General features: G+C 37.6%; 1 protein-coding gene and 1 pseudogene across 2 annotated transcripts in view; both read right to left on the reverse strand.

The window, feature by feature from the left end:
* The window catches only part of TLR5 (toll like receptor 5), a 67,952-nt gene that overhangs the window by 25,946 nt on the left and 14,847 nt on the right, over window positions 1-27,159 (reverse strand). For both annotated transcript variants that reach the window (XM_051993367.1, XM_051993366.1), the window contains exon 2: window positions 25,041-25,210. The gene's annotated coding sequence lies outside the window, so the exon portion shown is untranslated. The remainder of the gene's footprint in view (window positions 1-25,040; window positions 25,211-27,159) is intronic.
* On the reverse strand, window positions 1,605-2,322 carry LOC127561271 (histone chaperone ASF1B-like; annotated as a pseudogene).

Below are 27,159 nucleotides of genomic sequence, written 5' to 3' on the forward strand. Positions count from 1 at the left end.
AGACAGTTCAGATCCTGGAGAAGTAAATATCTTGCTAAGGATTTTATAGAGAAGCAATAGAACAGCCAGGATTAGAACCTCATGTTCTACTTTGGTATATCATCCTGCAGATAAATTCCTCCTAGATCAAAAGAATTGTAAGAGATTACTTGGGTGACCGGGTAGAATAGAGTAAAATAACTGGTTATTGTCCATTGCTGTTGTTTTTGCCCAATCATTTCAATTGTGTTTAATTCTCTGGGATCTTTGGGGGGGGGGTAATTTCTTGGCAAAGATACTGGTTTGGCCTGCCATTTCCATCTACACCTCACTTTACAGATTGAATAAACTGAGGCAAAGAGGGATAGGTGATTTTTAAGGATCACATCGTTAATAAGTATCTGAGACTGGATTTGAATTCAAGTCTTTTTGACTATGGACTGGCACTCTATCCATTGCACCAACTACTTGCCCTAGATAGAATAAATATTTATTAAATGCTTTTCCATTCATTCATTCATCTGCCTTTCCATTATTATTTCATCTTAGTCTGAGCACAATTGATTCCTCATTTCTCCTAAGTACTACCATCCTCACCTCTTAGAATCTCTAGTAGACTCCAAGCACTTACAATCAGTGTGAATTTGAGCCAATGTTAGGGTCCCCTTGAGTCTCCTCTTAAGGCTAACAACAAACCCTAAGGGAGAAGCCTCCAGTCTATGGGGATCACAGTTACCAAACACAATAAACCTAGAACTTCCCTTGTGATGGACACTAATAATGCAGCCTGAGATTACATCAGTCATTTGACATATCAAACCATGGATTCACACAGAGTTCCCAGACCATCAATCATGTGTCCCCCCAATCCCAACCAAATTTTCTTTACACTATTATCTAGCGCTATCCTTCCCTTTTGCTGAGTCTCTGAAGTTGTTGTTGATTTTGTGTAAATTTGATGTAGGGAGGATAGGTAATGCAGTAGATAGAGCATAGGGACTGGAATCGGGAAAACCTGAAGGCAAATTGAGTCTTACATACTAGCTCTATGTGACCCTCGTAGGTCACTAAATCTCTGTTTGCCACATTTTCCTCAACTATAAAATAAGAATAGTGATATACACTTATCTCACAGGGTTGTGAGGAACAAATGAGATAATATTTGTAAAGTAATTAGTGTAGTGGCTAGTACATAGTAGGTGTTTAATAAATACTTGTTCCCTTCCCTTCCCTTTATTCCTATTAAATTTCATTTGCTTAAATCTGGGCTACTGCTCTGTTCTCTTTGGCCTGTGACCAGAATCACAGGATCTCAGAACTGGTTAACCTCAGAAGCCAACATAGCATCCCTGAAGAGAAATCCCTGCTTCAACATCTCCAGGAATTATTATCCAGCCTTTGCTTGAAGACTTCCAGTTGGGGTTTGGGGTGGCAATGCCCAAAGGTAGCTCAGTTTATATTTTGAATAGCCTTATTTATTAGGAAATTTCCTTACATAAGGCTAAAATCTGTGTCTCTGAATCTTCCACCTATTGTTAAGCTTTTAGAGTCAAACAGAGTAAGTGTAATCTGTCTTCTGAATCCCCATCCCCTTCAAATACTTGAAGATAGGTATCATATTCCCCCTAATGATACACTCCGAAGGGGAAAGAGAGGGAGAACAGCTGTCTGCTGAAGTCCAGGAGGGTTTGCAGCTGTTCATGGTTATTGAATACAGGGTCTTGGTTTTCAATGTCCTCCAATTTGTCTGTGGTACTGTCCCAGTTGATGTGGAATCGAGTTACTCTGGATTAGAAGCCAAGATGTTTCGCTGAAGCTGAGAGAAGTCTGGTTTCAGAGGTGGGTTCTCCCGAAGTTCAGGGTTTGTATATTCATTATTGACATAGTAGCCAACTCTGATGAACTCTTGTCCATGGTAGGTACAGGTTATAAGGACCACAGTTACACCCACTGCATCACTTTCTGGGATTAGGGAGGCATTAGGGGCATCTGCCTGAAAGACAAACATGTGTCACCCTGCTGGGACTGGCCCTACCAGAACTGAGTCTAGTATCTGGTCAAACTCCTCACTCTCTGCTGAACCCACATAAATGATTTTCCATTCTAGGTCGTCTGCCAAGGCCTCGCTGCACTCGAAGCTTATCTCGAACTGAAAGGGGCTGTGGAAAGGGCTCGGGTTCTCCAGCACCGATACGTTCAGAACCGAAACTTTGGCCATGGCCTCGCGGAGGCAGGAAAGAAGGATGCCCTCTAAGCAGCAGCTGCTGCCGCTACTGCTGCTACTGCTGCCGCTCTCCCTCTCGCGTATACTCCGCGCGGTTTCCACACCAGACTGAGGCAGCATTCCCCCTCCCCTCGAGAAGTAAATATCTTGCTAAGGATTTTATAGAGAAGCAATAGAACAGCCAGGATTAGAACCTCATGTTCTACTTTGGTATATCATCCTGCAGATAAATTCCTCCTAGATCAAAAGAATTGTAAGAGATTACTTGGGTGACCAGGTAGAATAGAGTAAAATAACTGGTTATTGTCCATTGCTGTTGTTTTTGTCCAATCATTTCAATTGTGTTTAATTCTCTGGGATCTTTGGGGGGGGTAATTTCTTGGCAAAGATACTGGTTTGGCCTGCCATTTCCATCTACACCTCACTTTACAGATTGAATAAACTGAGGCAAAGAGGGATAGGTGATTTTTAAGGATCACATCGTTAATAAGTATCTGAGACTGGATTTGAATTCAAGTCTTTTTGACTATGGACTGGCACTCTATCCATTGCACCAACTACTTGCCCTAGATAGAATAAATATTTATTAAATGCTTTTCCATTCATTCATTCATCTGCCTTTCCATTATTATTTCATCTTAGTCTGAGCACAATTGATTCCTCATTTCTCCTAAGTACTACCATCCTCACCTCTTAGAATCTCTAGTAGACTCCAAGCACTTACAATCAGTGTGAATTTGAGCCAATGTTAGGGTCCCCTTGAGTCTCCTCTTAAGGCTAACAACAAACCCTAAGGGAGAAGCCTCCAGTCTATGGGGATCACAGTTACCAAACACAATAAACCTAGAACTTCCCTTGTGATGGACACTAATAATGCAGCCTGAGATTACATCAGTCATTTGACATATCAAACCATGGATTCACACAGAGTTCCCAGACCATCAATCATGTGTCCCCCCAATCCCAACCAAATTTTCTTTACACTATTATCTAGCGCTATCCTTCCCTTTTGCTGAGTCTCTGAAGTTGTTGTTGATTTTGTGTAAATTTGATGTAGGGAGGATAGGTAATGCAGTAGATAGAGCATAGGGACTGGAATCGGGAAAACCTGAAGGCAAATTGAGTCTTACATACTAGCTCTATGTGACCCTCGTAGGTCACTAAATCTCTGTTTGCCACATTTTCCTCAACTATAAAATAAGAATAGTGATATACACTTATCTCACAGGGTTGTGAGGAACAAATGAGATAATATTTGTAAAGTAATTAGTGTAGTGGCTAGTACATAGTAGGTGTTTAATAAATACTTGTTCCCTTCCCTTTCCCTTTATTCCTATTAAATTTCATTTGCTTAAATCTGGGCTACTGCTCTGTTCTCTTTGGCCTGTGACCAGAATCACAGGATCTCAGAACTGGTTAACCTCAGAAGCCAACATAGCATCCCTGAAGAGAAATCCCTGCTTCAACATCTCCAGGAATTATTATCCAGCCTTTGCTTGAAGACTTCCAGTTGGGGTTTGGGGTGGCAATGCCCAAAGGCAGCTCAGTTTATATTTTGAATAGCCTTATTTATTAGGAAATTTCCTTACATAAGGCTAAAATCTGTGTCTCTGAATCTTCCACCTATTGTTAAGCTTTTAGAGTCAAACAGAGTAAGTGTAATCTGTCTTCTGAATCCCCATCCCCTTTAAATACTTGAAGATAGGTATCATATTCCCCCTAATGATACACTCCGAAGGGGAAAGAGAGGGAGAACAGCTGTCTGCTGAAGTCCAGGAGGGTTTGCAGCTGTTCATGGTTATTGAATACTCTTCTTTCTTCTTCCCTATAAAGGGGCAATTAGGAGATTCTCCGGACAATGGCAATCAGTGGAGTAGGAGGAGAGAGTGTCAAGAATGGAATGTGTGGAGAATGGACTGTAGCCTGAATGTTCATGTTGTGGTTTGAGGGATCCATTGTTATTAAGACTAAAGGTTTAAGAAAGTGTGAGAGAACACAGTGGGTTGTGAATGAGCAGGATTGTGTTTGGGAGTGGATCCCTGGGAAGGCTGAGGGCATGCCAGGCACAGATTCATGCCAGAATATAAACTGAGCTGCCTTTGAGATTGGTGTCCCCCATTGCCACCCCAAACCCCAACTAGAAGTCTTCAAGCAAAGGCTGGATAATCATGTCCACAGTACTGTGGGCATTTCTGAATATGTATTCTCAGAAATTTGGAGCTGACTACTTGGATGCACTTTGTTTTAAGAAATATAGGAAAAAGGATTATTTAGGGTAGCATTTAAAGATAGGTGCCTCTCGAACTAAAACAGAATGGGTGCTGCTTCTGGTGCCCTATCCATGAAATCAGGCAACAGGCATTTATTTAGCACTTACTGTGTGCCAGGCACTGTGCTGGAGACACAAAGAAAAGCAAAAACAGTTCTTGTCGCAAGGACAAGAACTTCAGGGATAAATTTCTAAATAAAGGGACTTATTTAGGAGATATGACATATAAAATATCTATGTGCTGCTAAGATATATACAGACTAGATGGGAGGTGATCTTGGAGAGAAGGTACTTTTTCCTAGCATAGGAAACCTGAAAAGGTCTCCTAGAGAAGGTGGAGTAAGAAGCAGGGTCTTAAAGAAGTAGGGAAAATCAGAAGGCAAAGGTAATGTGGGCTTCTGACAGAACCTGCAGGGCTAGCCTTCACATGGGACTGCCAAGGGATACACAAGCATGTGGAGAGTGACTAAGCTCTAGTTAGTGTGAGGTCTATTCACACATAAATCTTTGTACCATATTAAACATTCCCAGTTCCTTCAATCCATCCTCCTAGGGAATTATCTCCAAGCCCTTTGCCATGCCAATTACGATCTAACCCATCAGTGTCCTTCCTTAGATCTGAAAATAATATTCAAGTTAAAGTCCAACCAGGGCAAAGTCCATTGGGAAGGTTACCTTCTGTGCTCTGGATACTATGCCTCTCTTCATGATGCCCACAATCCCATTCCATTTTTTTGTCTGCCTGTCCCATTATTGAATCACATTGAACTTGCAACTTCATTTCTTTTTTGTCAAATGCTGTTATTTATGATCCTTATGATTCAGTCATGTCTAGATCTTATACTTAGTAATTTGATTAAAAAAAACTCAAGCTAAGGGCTTCACACTTACCCTTATTAAATTTAAACCTATTAGAACTGGAGGAGTATTTTTCTGATTTACCGCCTAAGGTTAGCTATCTTTCCTAGTTTTGTAGCTTCTGTAAATATGATAAATATGATCTTTATAACTTCAGTTTGGCTTCTCTCCATCTTTCTAGATATTTTACAGTTTAATCTCCTCTAGGCACTCTATGAACCAATGACACTAGTCTACTTGCAATTCTTTGAACACGACGCTCCAACTTGGGTTCTGTGCCTTTCTCCCATTCCTGGAATTCTCTCCCTTCTCACTTCCTTTTCTCACCTTGACTTTCTTCAACACTCAGCTCAGATCCTACCTTTTGCAGAATTCATCTGTTGGTGACCTTGCTCGAAGTACCTTTCCTTTAGAGTTAATTCCAGTTACTCTGTGCACAGGTTGGTTGTTGTTGCTTCTCCTTCGTTCTCAAAAGGACCAGGACATCAGGGAGGTGATGCCATGATGTACATGTGAATTGTAAGGGAGGGATGTGCAAGATCACCTGCTTCACTTTCCCCTCCAGAGCCATCTGGGTCCAATGGCCAGATATAGATCAAGATGACTGGAGTAGTTATTTAAGTGTTGCTTCTCCTATTAGAATGTGGACTTCTTTGGGATAAAGACTGTGTTTTTATAGTACTTTGTATTTCCAGCATGTAGTACAGAACCTGGCACATAGTAGATAATTACTAAATGTTTGTTGATTGAGTTGAATCACATTAAAAACAATTACAACAACAAACAAACAAACCAGAAGGCCAAGAAAAATTGATAACATGATAGACCTTGTGGAACTTTGCTAGAGACCTTCCTCCAAGACAACAATCTATTCATGTTATTCTTTGGGTTTGGTGATTGACCCATTTCAATTTACCTTCTTCTTGTTCAATTATTTCAATCAGGTCCAAGTCCTTATGATCCCATTTGGGGTTTTCTGGGCAGAAATACTGGAATGTTTGCCATTTCCTTCTCTAGATCATTTTATAAATGAGGAAACTGAGGCAAACAGGATTAAGTAGCTTGTCCAGAGTTACACAACTAGTAAGTTATCTGTGGCTAGATTTGAATTCAGAAAAGTGAGTCTCCCTGACTTCATGCCTGGCATTTTATTCACTATACCACTTAGCTATCCTATATTACTGTCTTTCCCCCAAAAAAAGTAGCATGAAAGATTTGGTTAAAATGCTTTGCTGAACTCTATGTCTAAGACACTCCCATTATCTGTCAGTCAAAATACTATATCTCCAAAGTAAATGAGGTTAATCTGGTATGATTTGTTCTCAAGGAACCCATACTGGCTCTTAGTAATCGTAGCTTTTCCTTTTAAATACTCATAAACCATTCCTTTAATAATACATTCTAGAATTTTGCCAGGACTCTGTTAAATTCATTGGTTTATAGTTTACAGTCTCTAATCTTCCTGTCAGTACAACATTTGTCATTTTAGAGATCACTGAACTCCCCAGTTATGCATGGTATTTCTTTTAGGATTCTACGATGTTGTTCATCTGGTCCTGAGGCTTAAATTCATTGAGAAAAGTTAAGCACTCTCTTACCATTATTCAGCTTATCATGGGTTTCAATTTCCAGTTATCCATCCCACTCTGAAGATTCTTTTTTTTTTTGGTAGAGAAAATAGATGCAAAACAAATATCGCATTTTATCATAGCTTCATCCACATTCAGATAATCCTTTCCCTTCTTTAAATTCCCTTAAGGACTTGATTTAAGTTTTTTTATAAAGGCCCTTTTTGATGTAAGCCTCCTTTCATGAGGCTTTAGTTTTCCTAACCATATTCCTTCCAGATTTGGGCATATTTTTATATTCATCCTCAGTCACTTTTCTTTATACACATTCATTTTTGACATCCAAGTTAAGTGATTAATTTTCTATGTATCTACAGTTTCTTTAGACAGCTTTTTCTTTTCTTCCTCTTTGGAATTATATGACTTTTTATTTACATGTTCTCTCCCTCTTCTCCTCCCCACCCCCCAGTTTCCTATCCTTTACAAATCAACTTTTTAAATATACTCTTAGGATACAGGATGCTACCTATTCTTTCTCTGATCCCCTTGAGGATGCAAGTCATTTTGCTAGCATTTTCCTTTCTTATCTATGACAAACCTTGCAATATTATAATTACTTCCTCCTCAAATTGCTGTCATTGAGAAAAAATTATTTTATTTTTAATTTATTAAATATAGGAAGCATTTCTAAAACATAGTGCAATAAAAAGATGATAGCACATGAAACTGAACATTTATTTTGTACATATTGCTATTCCTTTTACATATATAAAAGTTATCATGTAAATTTCTTTTTTCTTCCTTCTCACCTCCTACCTGGACATGATGATTATTAGACATAAATAGATATATGTATATATAATATGTAATTTTATATATATATATAATTATCAATTCTTTGTCTGGATGCAGGTAGTATCTTTCCTTATATGTTCTTTATAATTCATTTGAGTATTTACAATAATCTAAATGACTCATTTGCTCAGTCATTCTTTTTAAATAATAATAATAGTATTTTATTTTTCAAAACACATGCAAAGATAGTTTTCACCATTCACTTTTACAAAACTTTGTGTTCCAAATTTTCCTCCTTTCTTCCCCTCTCCCCCTCCCTTAGATAGCAAGTAATCCAATATAGATTAAACAAGTGCATTTCTTCTAAATGTATTTCCACATTTGACATGTACTCAGTCAACCTTAAAACAACATTGTTGTTACTATATATATGTTCTCTTGGTTCTTCTCTTCACTATTTTCATGCAAGTCTTTCCATGTTTTCCTGAGATCATTGAACTCATAATTTCTTATAGCACAGTAGTATTTCATCACAATAATATACCACAACTTGTTCAGCCCTTCCCCAATTAATGGGCATCTCTGCCATTGTTATTATACTAATCATGTCTTCCATATTGGTCAGCATCAAGTTCAGAATAGCAAGGTGTACTGAGAGTTTGCTTCAATTTCCAACTTCTATGACAAACGTAACAGTAAAGCAAGTAGAAAAATTAATAACTGGTCTACTTTTAATCTCTGGACCTCTACCTGACATCCAACCCCCCCCAACCTCCCCATCCCAGCCATAACCTATCTTTGTGCCAATTTCTAGAAGCAACTTTGCAATCTGTTTCACTTGACTGGAAATATCTACAATATTGATTCTGTTTTTTCCTGCCATTGATCCTTATCCTTAATATTTTATATTATGTTTTCATCCTCTGCTTTGTGGATTTCCTCATAGGAGGATATCTCCTTGGCAGCACACCATTCTCTGTTTTATCTGTTTCCCTTTCTATTAAGATATAACCTTCCTTTGCCATAGTCTAATTGTGAGTCACATCCTGCCAAATCTTAGTAATGCTTTAAAGATTGAACTTATCTTCTGTAATTGAGATCCCTAGTTCATTTTGTTTATTGTCCAAACCCTGTATTTTTGTGTATGGATAATTGCAGCTATGAGCAATATTATTGCCTGTCTTCTTAGAGTTCTTAAATAGATGTCTATTGGTATGTGAATCTTGTACAGACAGAACAAATGGACAATGAACTAGGTCCAGAATCGAAAACAAAAGCAGACTAGATTGCCTCTGAGAAATCATACAATCCTTTTAACAACTCCAAATTTTTCCCTAAAATAAAGTCTCATTTTTTGAACTCTCATTTTGCTTCTAGTGATGTTATATGTCTATGAACCACAGACAATTAATATCTGAAGAATTGAATTTTAAGGATTACCCAAAAGGCAATGGAGAGACACGTGATAGGCATTAGCAGGCTGGAATATATTATGAATTTGAACTAGACAAAAAGAAACAGTATAAAGATGCCTTTAGAGGAATCCATGAAAGAAAGGGAAGAAGCAATAAACAAAGTTAATCTCTTTACAAATATTATTTCATTTGATCCTGAAAGATAGGTGCTATTATTATATCCCTTTTACAACAGGATCAACTAAGTCAGGCAAAAGTTTTGTGACTTCTAGGGTTATGCAGAAAGTGTCTAGGTCAGATTTGTACTGTAAAGTACATGTATACAAATTCAAATTTGGTCTATACAATACAAACCCATTTAGGCTTTCTTGACAAAGATACTGAAGAGGTTTGCCATTTTCTTCTCCAGCTCATTTTACAGACAAGGAACCTGAGGCAAATAGGTTAAGTGGTTTGTTCAGAGTCATATAGTCAGGAAGTGTGTGAGGTGACATTTGAACTCATATTCTCTTGACTCCAGGTCCAGTGCTCTATCTACTGTACCACCTGGCTGTCTAAAGTCTTGCTATTTCATTGAAATTACCCATTTCTTCTGGTTCTACTTTCTGGGGCCAAATAGAGCAAAACCACTCTCTGCTTTATATAACAGCCCTTCAACTACTTGAAGACAGATATCATGTCCCCAAAGAGTCTCCTTTTTTCCAGGTTAAACATGCCCAATTCTTTCAAGCAATTTTGCTCTGTCATAGACTTGTCATTCTGGTTACCTCCTTTGAATACTCTCCAGCTTATCAAATCATGGTGTTCAGAACCAAACTAAATACTTTACATGAGGTCTGACAAGGGCAGAGCACAGTGGGACCATCACCTTCCTATTCCTGGAAGCTCTGCCTCTTCCAGTGCAGTTTGAGATTGAATTAGCTTTTTTTGGCTGTCACAGCACATGAGTAATTCAGACGGAGCTTACAGGGAAGGGAAGGGAAGGGAAGTAAGCATTTATGTAGTACGTAACTATGTGCCAAGCACTGAACTAAGGGCTTTACAAATATGATCCACTAAATTCTCAGATCCTTTTTAGAACTATTTCTATCTTTTCCTGTCTCCCCACACCTTATAATTGTGAAGCTTTTTTTTTTTTTTTTTGGTACTTAAATGGAAGATTTTATATTTGCTCAGGAGTTCAGGTTTAACAATCAACTATTAAAAAAAAAACCTTTGCAATTTAATCTGCATTATTCACATTTTCTCCATCTCTTAAATCTAGACAATTAATAAAGCAACAAATCAAACCCTGAATTGTAGTTTGCTGATTTCTGAGATGTAAATGCTCACATTGAAAATTTAACAATTGACTTTTTTAAGCTTTCATGAGCTGGCTCCATCACAACCCCAAATTTATCCTTGTGAAATTTCATCTTACTTAAATAAGGCCCAATGCTCTATCCAGTCAGGATCCTTTGTGATTCTTATTTTGTCACTCAGTATTCAGTCATTCTTCTCGTTCTGTGTCAGCTATAAAATTTAATGAACTAATTATCTATGCTTTTGTCCAAGTAATTGAAGAAAATGTGAAGCATTACAGATCCAAATACATATTCCCAGAAATTCCCCCAGAGACCATCTGACACACTGACATCAAACTATTGCCATACAACCAGCTTTGAGTCTATCAGGTTATCATCTATTCCAAAGCTCTGCTAAATCTAGGGAAAGCAGATGGAAAGCATCTGCCTCATTTATTAGCTTTGTGATCTCATCAAAAAATGTGGCTAATCTGGCATCTTGAGACAGCCATTCTGGCTCTTTGTTATCACTGCTTCCCTTTCTAGATCCTCACTCACCTACCTTCTTTTTCATGATCCTTTCTAGAAATTTCCACAGAATCAAAATCAAGCTCATTGACCTATAGTTTGTATTCTCTGTCTAGACTAGTCTCTAGTCTGAATCTGCCTGGTCTATAATCCCTTTTTTACAGTACCTCTAATCAGTGATTTTTCAATTTGCCTGAAACCCTTCAGTGATGATGAGAAAAAAGGATGATCACTGAAGGGAACCTATTATGCTTTTGGATAGTTGTAATGATGGCAGCTAGGTGGTACAGGAGGTAGAATATCTGGCTTGAAGAAGAAGACTCCTCTGGCTTCAGACACTCGCTAGTTGTGTGATTCTGGGCGAGTCATTTAGCTATATTTGCCTCCATTTTCTCATCTATAAAATGAGCTGGAAAAAAATGACAAACCTCTCCAGTATCTCTGCCAAGATAACCCCAAATAGGGTCACAAAGAGTGGACACAACTGAACAACAATTACCTGAATTATGTTTTCCTTACAACGAATTGAAATCTGCTTCTCTGAATCTTAACCTCATTGCTTTTAGTTCTTTCTTTCAGAGGGGAAAAGAAGGGGATACGTATTTATTAAGCTTTTACTATATGCCAGGACTGTGCTAAGTATGGCTGCAATTATTACCTTATTAGATCCTTACAACAACCCTGAAAGATGTTCTTAAGTGGATTTTCAATTGTGTTCGATTCTTCATGACCCAGTTTGGGGTTTTTCTTGGCAGAGATACTGCAGAGGTTTCCATTTTCTTCTCCAACTCATTTTACAGATGAGGAAACCAAAGCAAAGGGATTTGCCCAGAGTCACACAATTAATAAATAGCTAAGTTTGGATTTGAACTCAGGAAGAGGAGTCTTCCCAACTCTAGGTACAGCATGACATCTACATGAGAAATAGGTGCTGTTATTATCTCTGTTTTAGAGTTGAGAAAAGTAAGGGAGATAGAGATTACATGACTTTCCCAAGATTACTCAGTTAGAAAGTCCCCGACGTCAAGTTTGAATTGAAGTTTTCCTGACTCCATGCCCATTACTCTAACAATTGTGACACTTAACTGCCCCTGATCCCTCTTCTACACACAACCCTTCAAATCCAGGCCCTTGCTTTCCTGATACTCCTCTTCTGGATTTATTCTTGTTTTTGCCAAAGCTCTTACTGAGGAGTAAGAAGAATTGAACACATTCCAAAGATAATAGTATAGTGGACCTATTGCCTTCTGGGACTAAGCTTTCCTTCCCCATGTTTTGAAGCACTTTGCTTTGGCCCTTTTTTTCCTCCAATTCACATTCTACTTTTCATCTATTATATTTATTTGTAAATAGTTCTTATTCTGCTTTTAAATCTGTAAGTTTCTTGAGGGCAGGAACTATGATTTATTTTAAATTTTTTTCTGTTTGAAGTTCTGAAGTTTGCTGTTTGAATTTCTGTTTAACAAGTAGGAAAAAATGAAGAATCAAATTCTATTGTCTTAATGAACAGGGGAAAAATGAAGAATCAAATGAGTTCACAAAAATAGATTCAAACTAAAGAGAAAAATAGGGAAACTGTACCATATGTCAGCCACATTAATCAGTATTGTTTTAGATTACTTATAATAACTAGAAGGTTTAACTGTACTTTGGGGAAGTAGAAGGAAGAAAGGGGGAAAAGAATAAAATTTAAAAATACACAGTAGAAAACAAAAGAAAACCTACAAGAAAGTGAAGAAAGGATGGACAGTTTTGAATATGATGCATAGTATTTATTATATGTGCTTTCTTGAAACAGAAATTTATTTTTTACATTTTAAATCCTCATGCCCTGCTATGCACATAATTTTTTTTCCTTTTTACATGTTTTAAATAATTGAAAAATATTAAAAAACAAAGTAAGAGAGACTAATTGATTTTAAAATGACATTATTTGAGCATAAGCTTTCTTCAAAAGATATATTACAAACTAATATTCTTAAGAAATAAATGCATGAAATGATGTTTCTCCAGTCTGACTCATCATGAAATCTATGCAAGACAACAGTTGCCTCCCAAAGCTTTTTTGATTCCTAGTCATATGAGAAATATGTTAGTGAAAAAGATGAATTTTCACTAAATTTTAGTGCAAATGATATTAGTCAGTCAATAAGCATTTAAGTGCTTACTACGTGCCAAATACTGGGGATATGTTATATACCTAAATGCTGGAGATGCAAAGCAAAGGAAAAAGATAGAACCAAAAATGGTCTCTGTTCCTAAGGAGATTCTAGTATAATGGGGGACACAACTTGGATATGAATATATTTGTGTATATATGTATATGATTGTAATTATCTATGTATGTGTATATGTATAAGATATAATAGGTGAAAGCAATCACATACAAATGAGATGTATACAAAGTAAATCAGAGACAATCAACAAAAAAGATGGCACAAGCATTAAGAGGGACCAGGAAAGGTTTCTTGTAGAAGGTTGAATTTTAGCTGGGACTTGAAGGAAGTTGGGGAAGCTAGGAGGCAGAGATGAGGAGGGAGACAATTCCAGTCCTGAGAGACTGCTAGTGAAAATGCCCAGAGGTGGGAGATGGAATGGATCCCTGCATGTGGGAGGTACATAGGAGCAGCATAAGGTTGGAGAGGAATGGAAAGGCAGGAGGAGTCATATTATGAAAAATTTTGAATGCCAAATAGAGAATTTTGGTGATGGAAGACTACTGGGGACTAAATAGTGACATGGTCAGACCTCTGATTTAGGAGGAGCAGTCTTACAGTTGAGTGGAAGACAGACTAGAAAGACAAGAAACATGAGGCAAGGAGGGCACTAAATTATGTGCTGAGAACATAAAGACAAAAATTAAACAATCCCTGCCCTCCTGGTGCTTACATTCTACTGAAAGAGACATCATAAATGAGTACATACAAATAAATAAAGTTAACAGTGTGATCATTTGATTGTTACCTGTATAATAATTCTTGCAGGTATAGAAAGATTTACTGATATAAATATGTACTGCCTAGAGAAAGGAGGATTGCTAAAAAAAAAAAAAAAAAAAAAATTCAGTGTGTTGCTAGATTTCTGTTACTTATTAGCAAGGTTAACTCCTATCTAGGGCATTAGATGGAAAAAAAAAATAGGACAAAAGTGCAATCGATGCAGACCTCAATACTCTGCCAGCTACTGTTAATTAAGTTAATGAGATTAGAGGGAAAAGGGTCACTATCTCTGTCATCTAGGTTGGAATTCATTTAACTTTAATCCTGGCCATTAATTGAAAGGGTTCCCTTTCTTGGCTTAATTGGTGGGATACAGAGTTGCTGCCTGAAGGGCTCTGGGATGAGTTATGGGATGTGCTACTCTCTGTCTCTCTCTCTCTCTCTCTCTCAACCTTGCTGTTACAAAAACAATGCTATTTTTTAAACTCCTGACAAACTAGATTCTAACTTTTCTTTAGTCCCTGATAATTATTCTAAGGGACTTGTATGAATGAATGAATTATATATAAAAGGATGTTGATTAATTGAACATGCCCTGTCATCTCTCTCTCTCTCTCTCTCTCTCTCTCTCTCTCTCTCTCTCTCTCTTTTTTTTTTTCTCTCTCTCTCTTTCTCTTTCTTTCTGTGTGTGTGTGTCTCTGTTTCTGTCTCTTTCTCTCTTTTTCTGTCTCTGTCTCTCCTGTCTATCTGTCTATCTCTCTCTCTCCCTGCCTCTCTCCCCCCTCTTAACCTTGTTCTCTATGTCCTATGTTCATTCATCCTATGAATCCCTCAGGCTGGATCGGGGCTTGTACTCTGCTAATTTATTGTTTGCTCTTCAGCAAATAATAATAATAATGGACTTCTGGGCAGAGCCCAGGGTGCCAATGGTCAGACCTTGTAGCTAAACAGATGATGTTTATTAATAGTTGCCTTCTGACCTGATAAGCAGTTGGAACTGAAGTATGAAAATTCTAGTTGGAATACAAATTTGGTTCATTAAAAATGGTGGTCAAAGAATAATTTTACTTGAGATTCACCTAAAAATAGGAATATTGAATGATTAAAATGTGAAGACAGTGAAAAGAAACGACAGGGATATATGCCTTTGATGAGAGCTAGAGGGCAGCAAGGGAGATCTCACTGCATTGTAAATGGGTTATCTCCCTGTATAAAACAGGGTAATACTAAAGCAAGATAGTAAATGAGACAATGCTGGTTTTTTTTTTTAATACTAACTGAATTTGATCCATTCAATCTCTGATAATCATTCTAAGGTACTTGTTATAGAAAATGATGAATGATTTATCTAGAAAAGAATGTTGCTTAACTGAACATGTCCAGAGCCAAACTCATTGCCATAGAGGTCAGCATCATCTTCCAGTCCCTCTAGCTCACTGCTCAAGAATGATCTTGAATTCTTCACTATCTCATATCCTTCCCCCCATATCAAGTTATTGTCAAGGCCTGTAGATTTCATCTTTGTAACATCTCCCCAATATGTCCCATTTTCTCCTCTTACCTCAGCATCCTTCCAGTACAGACCCTCATCATTCTCATGCTTGGGCTATTGCAACTACTAGTGGGTCAATCTACCTCAAGTCTTTTTCCAATCCACCCTCCATCCAGTCACAAAAGTGATTTTTGATATCTTACTTAATGAACTATAGTAGTTCCCTCTTGCCTCCAGGAGCAAACACAAAATGCTCTGTTTGATATTCAAAAGCCTTCATAATATAACTCCTTCCTATCTTTCCTTTCTTCTTATATCTTATTCCCCATTCATGGTTCACTTTAATGGCACTGACCTTCCAGCTATTCCATGAACAAGACAATCTTTCTCTTGGCTTTGGGCATTTTCTCTGCCTCTCCCCCATGTGTGACATGATCTTCCTCATCTCTACCTCCTAGCTTCCCTGGCCTTTTTAAAGTCCCAACTAAAATTCCATCTCTTTCTCAATCTCTCTCAATTGTATCCTAGTTATCCTGTATATAATTTGTTTGCACATGTATGTATGTTGTCTTCCTCTATCTGATAGCTGTATGGAAAAACATAATAAGGTTGGAAAGAACATAATAAGGTATAATGCAAAGAGCACTAGATTTCAGCCTAACAACCTACAGAATAAAGGGTCAGTGGAGACAACTTCAGTAAGAAGGATAATTTGCTGTACAGAAAAAAGCAACAGACTCAGAAGAGTCCAGTTAGTTAGAAGCCAGGCTCCAGAGAACAGCAGGTGCTGGAAGTCCACCCGAGTGACCTGCCCAGGAGAGGAGCTGGCAGGGGGTGTGTGGAAGACAGAACAGCATGAAGTTTCTCTGAAAAGGGAAAGCATAGAAAGTTAAAGATCTATGTTGATTTGCCTAATGTGTATACTTCATTGGATGGTTAGAGGGCACCATAGTGCAGAGTGTCAAGACCTGAAGTCAGGAAGACTTGTCTTCTTGAGTTCAAATCTCCCTTAGATACTTACTAGTTGAATGGTCCTGGACAAGTCACTTAACCCTTCTTGCCTCAGTTTCCTTATCTGCAAAATCAGCTAGAGAAGGAAATGGTAAAAGTATTCCAATATCTTCACCAAGAAAATGCCACATAGGGTCAGGAAGCTTTGGAAATGACTGAATAATTAATTTCATACTCTACCCATCTGTCTCCTTCTCTGAAACATTCACATAGCCCCCTTAATGAGCTGGAGAAGGAAATGGCAAACCTCTCCTGTATCTTTGCCAAGAAAACCCCAAATGTGCTCCCAAAGAGACTAAAATGACTGAACAATAACACATTTCACTACCTATGTCTTCTATCTCTGCACTTACTCTTTTACTATTGCTGTATGTAGTGGGGTGAAAGCATGACCCAGATTTATGAGGGAAATATTTCTGAAGCCTGAGCTTCTACAGTGGCATCAGAGGAAATGCTTTTGCTTTGAGATGATTGTGTATCTTGGCTGACTGCTAAAATTAAGCACACTGGAGGAGGTCCATGAGCTAAAATTTTAGGAGTGTGGATCTACTGAGAACTCTAAACCTGTGGTAGCTGTCATTCCATATGGGCACAACCTGCAACTTGAAGTTAGGGATATACCCCAGGAGGGGAGATCTATTGGCGTATTTAAAAATATTTCTTTGTAAATGCAATTCTTAGTAGTTATCTAAAATGAATCTTATTCTCTTAGAGAACCTTAAAAGATCTCCTAATAGTTTTCCCTCAAGAGCTAGCTATTTAGCTTTCCAACTCCATATCACTGACATTTTAAATAAGTCCCCATGCTTCCTTCTTAAAATTCCTTTCTTCTCTTCTTTCCTTCCTTTTTTTCTTTCTTTTCTTTCCTTCCTCTCTTATTTTTTCCTCCCTTCTTTACTTTCTTCCTCTTTCCTTTCCTCCCTCCCTCCCTCCCTCTCTTCCTTCTTCCATCCCTTCCTTCTTTTCCTCCCTTCATTTCTTCTCTTCCTACCTTCCTCCTTCCTTCCTTCCTTCTTTATTCCTTCTCCCCTTCCTTCCTCCTTCTCTCCTTCACTCCCTCCCTCCCTTCCTTGTTTCTTTCTTTCCTTCCTTCCTTCCTTCTTTGCTTTCTTCTTTTTTTTTAAATCTGATCCCAAGTGCATCTGGCTCATAATAGGTCCTTAATAAATATCATTGAATTAAATCTAAATCTAAATCCTAAACAAATGGTACAGATAAACATTGACCATTCAGAAAAGGGAAACATCAATTCAATATTCCTAGAGGAAATAGAAATGTAACTAATCAGTGAAAAATAGGTAGGATTTTCTTGTGTGTAAAAGAGTTGAGGACATTCCAGGTATGGCGAATAAGCATATGTGAAAGAAAAAAAAAAAAAAAGAGGAAAGCTCAAAGGAGTTTATATAGGCTGGATTAGCTTGCCTCATACAAAACATTACTTTGTATCAGGACACAGTGGAAGGAAAAGGATTCAAAAACTACATTGAATTAGAATTAGGTTGAAGAGCGTGGGAAGTGAGGCTAAGAAGTCCATCCTGTCGATTCTAGGAAGACCAAATATCAGTTATTATCATTTTTATTAGGTTTGGTAAATTTTAGCAAAGAAAGATGCTCACAAAGTATCCAGTTTCATTCATTCAAACCATGATTATCATCTGCTCCCTCAAAGTGTTTCCAACTTTGGAAACTTGGGTGAATGTGCATCCACTGCTAATGGAGTGAGCTGATGCTGCCCTCTATTGACCTATATTTATCCAACATGCAACAGCAAGAAGACCAAAAAAGAAGAAAGGATACTCTAAAATAGGACTTAGTAAATGTTACTCCAAATTTAGGAATCAGACTTTATTAGATTGGCTGCATTAAAATGAGCTGATCCCCACTTACTGACTACCTGGACAAGCTATTTAACCTATTAGTGCCTCTAAACAATTTTCTAGATCTAAGAATGTCTTAACATGGGGGCTGAGAACATTTTTTTAATTATTAAAAATTATAATTTGTTTTCTTTGTAAACATGTATTTTATTTTATTTAGTTAAAAACATGATTCCAAGAAGGGATCCATAGACTTTCCAAGAGTACCAATGGGGTCCAAGACATAAAAAATGATTAAAACCCCTGATGTTCTAAAAAAAAAATTGCAGAGTGATTGTTAATCTGCACTGATAGGGAGAATTCCTTTTCCAGAGTATTTCTACACCGATCATATAGTGGTTGTTATTATAAAATTGTTATCCATTTCTCTCTGTCTCTTGGTCTTTGTCTATCTCTTTTTCTGACTCTGTCTCTGTCTCTGTCTCTGTTTCTATCTCTGTCTCTCTCTCCATCCCTCTCCCATCTCCATTGCTTTCTCTCTCTCCCTCTCTCCTTCTCTCTTTCTCCCTCTTCTCCCCTGTCCCCTTCCATTCCTCCTCAAAAAGAGAGGGAAATTGGGAAGGTGAAGACAGAAGCTGCACCAGACGTTTATCGAGAAAGAATCTGAGTTCCCCTGTTTCAGTCTTTTCTTGCTTAGGAGCTTGAGATGTAAAACAACAACAATAACTCAACCCCCCCAAAAAAAAAAAACCAAAAAGCCAGAGCAAAGCCTGGGCTTGTCTACATAGCAGTTCCCCAAGTGGGCTTCCAAGGAGGTCTAGCCTTGGTTGCAGCAGCATTCACATCGACCAATCAAGAACTTGGTCACAATTGCTAAGTGTTATGATAACGCATCTAGGTGCCATGACAACTTGGCTTTTGCAATTTGTTGAGTCCCATCATATAAACAAATGGCTAATCAGCTTTGAAACACTGAAGCTGGATGTCTTTTGCCACAGAATGGGGCATGTATATAGGTTGGACAATAGGAAGTAAATGGCAAGTTGAGGTGACCCCTACTTGATTTCTCTGCTCAAGAGATAAATAGAGCATAGCTAGAAAATGCTGGGAAACAGCAGGCAGTGATAGCAGAGAAAGAAACTTTATGGGCAAGATTCAAGGCTGGCTGGAAGGAAAAGGGGAAGGGGAGAGGGGGAGGGAAGCTAGAAGAGAGCGGAAGCTCGATTTGTGCTAACACATCAGTCTAAGGATGAAAAGCCTGTGACAGCAATAATAATAGGTTCCACAAATAATGGCCCCAACCACAGACCAAAGGGCAAGCTTTTCGTGTATGCAGAAGAAGAAATGTATGTAACACCTAGCCTTTTCAGTCACACACATCATTAGCATGATTTTTGCATATAAATGACTGGCTAATGTCCTATAAAGCTTAGAAAGATCAGAGTATTCCCCATCCTTCTACTGAATTGTCACTTCCTAACCCAAAAGTTCATTTTGTTTCTTGTAAGCTGTTCTCATTAGGTTCCCTGGGCACATTTCAATTCAATGTTCATTCAATTCAATGACATTTCCTAATCCTATATAATATGCAAGGTAATCAACAAGCATTGATTAATTATTTACTACCTACCAGGTACTGGGAATTCAGGGAGGAAAAAATGAAGCAATCAAAAAAAAAAAAAAATGGAACAATCCCTGCCACCAGGCTGCTTATATTCTGTGGAAGGGAAATAATATACAAATATGAGTAGACAAAAAATACATGTAATGTATTTTTATATCATTTAGGGATTCAGGAAAGTACTCATGTAAAAGGTAGGGCTTGAGCTAAACTTTGAATAAAAGAAAAAAGCATTTATTCAGCAATATGTGCCAAACACTGTAGTAAGTATCAGGAATAAAAATATAAAAGTTACTCAGGCCTTGCCCTCAAGGAGCTTATATTCTGACAGGAAGAAATATTTTATATAGGAGGATGTTGACCAGGAAGAAATATTTGGATTTGGGAAGTTACACAAGGAAATCTAAAGAGAGTTGATATGTCATTTCTAGTAGCAATGGCACTCAGAGTTTCATTGCAATTTTGAGAAAAAGAGGTGGAAAGAGGAGAGAGATACATGCTAGCAGTGGCAAAGCATACAAGTAAAAAGATGGCAGTAATAGAATGTAAAATCTGCTAGGACCAGATGGTTCAACTTGATCTGGCCCAATAGTGGGCCAGATGAATTTGTACTCAGGACCAAGTGGGCCCCTGGTTTAGTTCTTGAATGGTTTAGTTCTCCAGCGCATTGTTTCTGGTTTAGAGATTTCAGTGGCAGATACATAAAAAGAAGATTTGAAGTATTTGAGGAATTATAGAAGATGGAGGTAAAGAGGGAATGAAAACTATGTATACCGATTAGTCCATGCAGAAATACTGAGATAGGAGATAGAATGGCTTGCATAAGGAAAAGCACAAACTTCTCTTTGTTACCAGACAGTAGAAGGTATAAAGGGGAATAATATATAATGAATCTCAAAAGGTAATTAGGAGTCAGGTTGTAAAGGGCTTGAAATGTCAAATGGAGGAGTTTATATTTGATCTTAGAGACAATAGGCAACCACTGAACCATGGAGAGGAGGACAAAGAAAAACTCTGGAAAGAGAATTAACAACATATTAAAACCAACCACAGCTGGAGGCAGTTGGGGGTTCAGGAGAAGCTAAAATCAGTGATAATTCTCAGGTCTTTAGTCTAGGTGACTGGGAGTTCTCTTATATAAGAAGGTTAGAAGGAGCACTTTTTTTATTATTGTTAGTTACTGTGCTAAACACTTTACAAATATTATCTCATTTGGTCCTTGAAACAACCATGAAAGGTAGATGCTATTATTATGTCCATTTTACAGGTGAGGAAACTGAATGGAAGGTTAAATGAAAAGCCCCAAGGTCACACAACCAGTATCTGAGTCTGGATTTGAAGTCAGGTCTCCCTCTATTTGCTGCTTTTAGTTTTAGCTTCTGGAGGGACATCTAGGTAGAAATAATCAAGCACGTATTCAGAAATGTTTGAAAAGAGCTCTGAAGAGAAATTTATGTTTAGTATCTAGATTAGGGAGTTATGCTTAAATATGATTATTGAAGTCACAGGAATGAATGAGTTCACTGAAGGGGACAGGAGGAAGGGAGGAAAAGAGAGAGAGAAATAGAGGGGGGAGAGAGAATGGGAAAGAGACAGACAGAAACAAAGAAACAAAGAATGAGAGAGAATGAGAGAAAGAAAATGAATGAGAGAGAATGAGAGAAAAAGTGAGAGAAAGAATGAGAGAATGAAAGAAGAAAAGAAAGAGAGAAATGAAGGAGAGAACAAGAGAAAATTCAAGCACTCTCATTTAGTTGGTAAAGTGAGGTAAATGAGCAGCAGGAGACATAGAGGGGTGGCTAGTCAAAGAAGGAGAAAAGCCGATAGAAACAGCATCACAAAATTGAGGGAAGAAAGCACACACAGCAGGAGGAGTATGATATCATCCTATAGAAAAGATGAGGACTAAGAAAAAGTGACCACATTGCCTGGGCTTGAGAGGTAATGAATGGTTAACACACTAATTACATCTTCTAATTTAAGTAAGGGGAAGACAATAACTTGAAGGAATGGCATGATCAAGGGAAATTTTTCTTTTCTTCTTGCTTTCTTTTTCTCTTTTCTTTCTTTGCTTTTCCCTAGTTTGGGTGAGTGTTGAGAATGTTTATAGGCAAAAGGAAAGGAGCCAGCAGAGGGAGATTGATGCAGCTGGTTAGATAGATTATGCTCCTTTTCTCAAAGGAGAAGGGAGATCTGGGAATAGAGACAGCTATAATAACTGATGAATATCCATGAGTGGAACCCCTTCATACCAAAGGAATTCTAATAACCCCTCTGTGTTGAACCTTATCTGACCTACTCATAATTGGTTTATTCAAAGGTACTGGGGTTTGTTTACCCTAGATTGGGCAAACTATCTCATTTCCTCGGTACAAAATCTCATAGGTCCCAACCACAGACCATCTGGAATTGGTCTACTACATGGAAAGAGCCAATTTCCTAGGTTTGTGGCTTAATTTTTTCAAACCAGACAAAATCTAGCACCCAGGTTGGCAGGGAGGCAGATGCGTATTTCTTCTTATAAGAGTGAGTGTTCTACCAGTCATTTGTATGCTATCAATAAATCCTGTAATTAAATTAGCTTTGGCAAGAGGAAAGGCTAACACATTTTAAGGTTGCAGGGAGAGAAGAAAAGGTAGGTAATGACAAAGGGAAATTTTTAGGTATGAATACCAGCAGTCAAGAGAGCTCACTGTCTCACTGTGAATAGTCCTATTATTTTAATTCAAATGATGTTTGTTGAATCTGGTTTTGGGATAGTTTCTTCATTCCTGCCCCCCCTCCAATTTAATTGATGGTTGGGTGTTTTAAGGCAATTAAACTCTTCAATTCAATTAAAATATTTTTAAACTCTCGAGTGGTGGTCAAGGCCATTCATAATCAATCTCCAACTTACTTGGCATCTATATTCAATCCAACCCTCCCTGCACCCTTTCCCCCACCAGATAACTAGACATAAATGATTTTTAGCAGCCCTCATATTTCTTATACTACTTTTGCATTTATCCAATTCTTTAATATATCATGAAAGGAGTTTAATAATTTTCCAAAAGTAATCTATTCCATGCTCCTTCTGGGTCCAGCTCAATGATCTACATACTAATGTGTATCATATCTAGGCAATGGCAATAAACATTCTTTATCCACTTGATTTTTCCCATGTGAATAGTCGGGCCAAACTCTTTTGGAGTGGTTTGTAGCTATCTTTCAGGAGGCACTGCACTGCACTGTTCTGGGGTTTGATGCAATTTTATTCACAAATAGGAGCATTTGGAGAATGTCACAATGAGTGAAGAACCTTTAACGTAGACTCTACAATCAGAATTTTCCACTATAATGGCAAGATGTCTATGTTTTTATACCTCTATGTGTTATGCTTTGCTGAATATTTAAGATCAGAGCATTTTCCTAAACAGGATTTTTTCAGTTTTATATTTTTCAAGTCATCTTGAATATTATTAAAGGGAAATATTGTGGTTCAGTGAGAAGAGTGCTGAATCAGGAGTGCTGAATTTGAAATCATGAGATTTGAGTTTAAAACTTCATTCTACCTGTGTGATCCTGGGCAAGGAACTTAATCTCTCTGCACCTCAGTTTCCTCATTGGTTAAATGAGGACCTTAGATGACCTCTAATGTTTCTTCTAGCTCTAAATCTATGATTCTGTAAGGTATGATCAAGAGAAGCTTTGTCAGAAAAGAGCTTTTAAGAAAGCACTTTGTTCTACTTCCTAGCTGTTGTGATGGTTTGTTTTTTATTTTTGAAGAGGCCCATGACATCAAAGAGGTGAAGTTACAACATACAACTGGATGTAAATGAAGGAAGGCTGGTCATGGTCACCTGCCTTACTTTCCCTTCCAGAGCCATCTGGGGCCAGTGTTAGACATAGATCAGGATGACTGAACCTAGCTCTGAAATCCTTGGCAAATCACTTAACTTCTGTCTGCCCCAATTTCCTCAACAGTAAAAAATAGGGATATTACTAGCACTCATATCCTAAGAGTGTTATGAGCATTAAATGAGATAAGATTTCCTCCCTCTCTTTCTCCCTCCTTTTCCTTCCTTTCTTCTTTCCTTCCTTCCTTCCTTCCTTGCTTGCTTGCTTCCTTCTTTTTCTCTTTGCATCAAATGCTTTCTAATAAACAACAAACAACAAGTAGTGACAGCTTATATTCTTTCCATCTTTCAGTCAAGTGCAAAATGGTAAAAATATAGTCATCTCTTGAATATTGCTTTTGAAAGCTTCTTTGTTCCTTACTGATAGCCTTAATGAGGTTGCTCTTGATTTCTATATAGATGACTCTCCTAAAGATTTTGTATCTTTGTATATGGGAGAGACAATCTATAGTCCCGTAGATAATGTTTTCTTGTTTGCTTTCTTGTTGTTATTTTGGGTATTAAGAAAGTCTGAAATCTTTCTCACTGATTTGATATATTTTGTGTCTCCATCCCTCAACATAACTCACAATTGTGGCATTTCTAATACAGAACTTCTGTAAACATTTGGTCAATGTGGTTGCTTTTACAGACTTTGTATTCTTTGAGGCCATTTTACTACTCCTATAAGGACATCTATGATGTCAGGATCCAAATATGATGGCTCCACTGCTCTTTCCAATAATTTCTTAATTGTCAAGTCCAGTGGACTTACTTTAGGATTCATCTTTTGTTAATGACTACAAGTTTCCCTTGGAAACAACAGCCTGCCTTTTTTCATATTAACATTCTACTTGTGTTCCTATATGACAGTGAGACATGGAATATGATTGATTCCAAAAAGCAAAAAAATGAATAACACAGAGAATATTGAGGGGAATGTGGTGGGTATGAGCAGGATGCAACATATAATCAATGAGAAATCTCAGAGAAGAATAGGAGTAAAGAAGCTACCAGGGAACTCTCTGATGGGAAGAAAAGACAGACTGGTCATGAGGTAAGAGTGAGAAATGAGAGTGCTCCACAGAAACCCTATAATGTCAAGTGAAAGTAAAAAAGACCTACAATATATTGGTTGGATGCCCTATGTTGAATTTATGGGATGACATGGACACACCTCGTTATGATCTGCATTGTTTGAGTTCCCTTCCAAATAAATGGGATCAGAAATCAATTTAAGTATTTTCTTATACTATGTTTATTTACAGATTTATCCTTTCCCTCATTAAATGCCAAGCCTTCAATAGAAAAATCATAAACACCCATACATACATTTACAAGTATCACATGTATCTGAAACACTTACCTCCTTATTCTAACAATTGGGCAGCCAAGAGAATCTCTTCAATTTCAAAATGCAAATATCTCTTGTATTAAACACCCTTCAGATCCTGGCATTGATGAATATCCTTGATGGTGATGATGGTCCATATTTCCCTTGTGTGTCGTTAAGAAGTTATTTGTAACTGTTGTTTCCTGGACAGAAAAGAAAAGCTGTTAATGGGATTTGGAAAATCAGAAAATGGGCTGAAGTTGCTTTCATAATTTGCAGGACTTAGAACTTAAAAATACAGACATGACTTTTTGTAGCAGCATAAGACTGGAAAAAAAGGTAACCATTGGTTAAGGAATGGTTGAACATGTGGCATGTGAATTCGAGGGATCATTTCTGTTCCATATACAATCATGAATGCAAAGCATGAATGGGGTAACTAGATGACACAGTGAGTAGAGCACAAGGGCTGGAGTCAGGAAGACTCATCTCTCTGAATTCAAATCCAGTCTCAGACATTTACTAATTGTGTGACTCTCGTCAAGTCACTTAATTCTGTTTGCCTCAGTTTCTTTATCTGTATAATGAGCAGGGGAAGGAAATGACAAACTGCTCTAGTATCTTTGCCAAGGAATCTCCAAATGGAATCATGAAGGGTTGAACATAACTGAACAACCACCACAAAAAGCATTTAAAGAAAGTTGAGAAGATATATGAAGCCAAGCAGAGTAGTGTGAGCAGAACCATAAGAACAATATGCTTAATAGCTATAATTATGCAAATTGAAACTAAAAGGCTGCCCAACTCAGACTACTGGTATTGACCAACATTGGTCTGAAAGAACAAATGATAGAATACACAGTATTCCTCTTATTTGAGGGGTGTGGAACCACAGGAGCAAAGCATGGCATACAGCCTCAGACTTGATTATCTTGTCAATCTTAGCTGGTTTTCCTTGGGTGTAAGGGAGGATTTAATAAAGAGAGGAGGATAGCAAGAAATGATTGGTGTGAAAAACAAAGGAATCAATACAACTTTTAAAAATAGTATTTTTTAAAAATTGTGCTTGAATAAAAACAACTGCTGGAATCTAAAACATCTTGTTGAAAAGGACTTTGGTAGGCCATTCCCAATCTCATGAAAGTTACCAACAATCTCCTAATTGGCAAATTCAGTGATCTCTTCTCAGGGCTCATTCTCCTTGAAAATTACGAGGAATTTGACACAGTTGACCCTCCTCTCCTTCAAGATATACTTTTTTTCTCTCCTAGGTTCCATTACACTTTTCTCTCTTGGTTCTCCTTCTTGACTTGGTCTTCTTTGCCAGTTCACTATGTTCCAAACTCTACTGGGCAACATGTATGTAAAGGATAGATATTGGCTCATTAATAGATACTGGCTCATTAGTGAACATTGAGTCATATATCAGTTTAAGACATGATTTAGTTTAACTCACAAGATTATCATAGGATCATGAATTTCAAAAGGGAAAAACCTCTATTAGTCATCAGTAAAGAGGAGTATGTCTCATAGATCAACTTAAATTATTATAACTAAGAAGATATTCCATGTCCAGATTACCTTTTCAAAGGGGGCTATTTCTTTGATGGACTAGCTGTAGGTGTAAGGTATGGGACATAGAATTAGCCTAAAGGGAGCATAACCTTTCCCTTTCGCTGAACTGATCTCATCGTTTAAGAAACTGGACCAGTAACAAACAATGCATCTACTCTGACAGAGGATGAACTAAGGTATACAGGGAGAAGTTCACTTCAGGACTCTTTAATGGTCCCAATTCTTGGGGCTAAGAAGGAAGTTACACATATCTTCAAAAATTTTGAAGTTTTGAAGGCAACTTGAAAAATGTTTCCACAAAGGGAGATAACACTTCCATTCAGCCAGGTGTTGTGAGTTATACTTTACCACATGTGTTCTCCAAACTCAAACCCATTTTTCTCTGAACTCTGTATATACTTATGGGAATGCATGTGTAAAAATTGGGGAACTTTTAAAAATTAGGCTTTTATTATATTTATATCAGGAAAAGTCTCTGGTAATTGATGTTAATAAATTAATTGATATTTTGAAGAGAATAACTGATTAATTGATTTCTGATGCACACTGGTCAGAGATCATGAGCTATTGTACTAGA

This window comes from Antechinus flavipes, chromosome 4 (genome assembly GCF_016432865.1).
Source record: "Antechinus flavipes isolate AdamAnt ecotype Samford, QLD, Australia chromosome 4, AdamAnt_v2, whole genome shotgun sequence".
NCBI classification, from domain to species: Eukaryota; Metazoa; Chordata; class Mammalia; order Dasyuromorphia; family Dasyuridae; genus Antechinus; species Antechinus flavipes.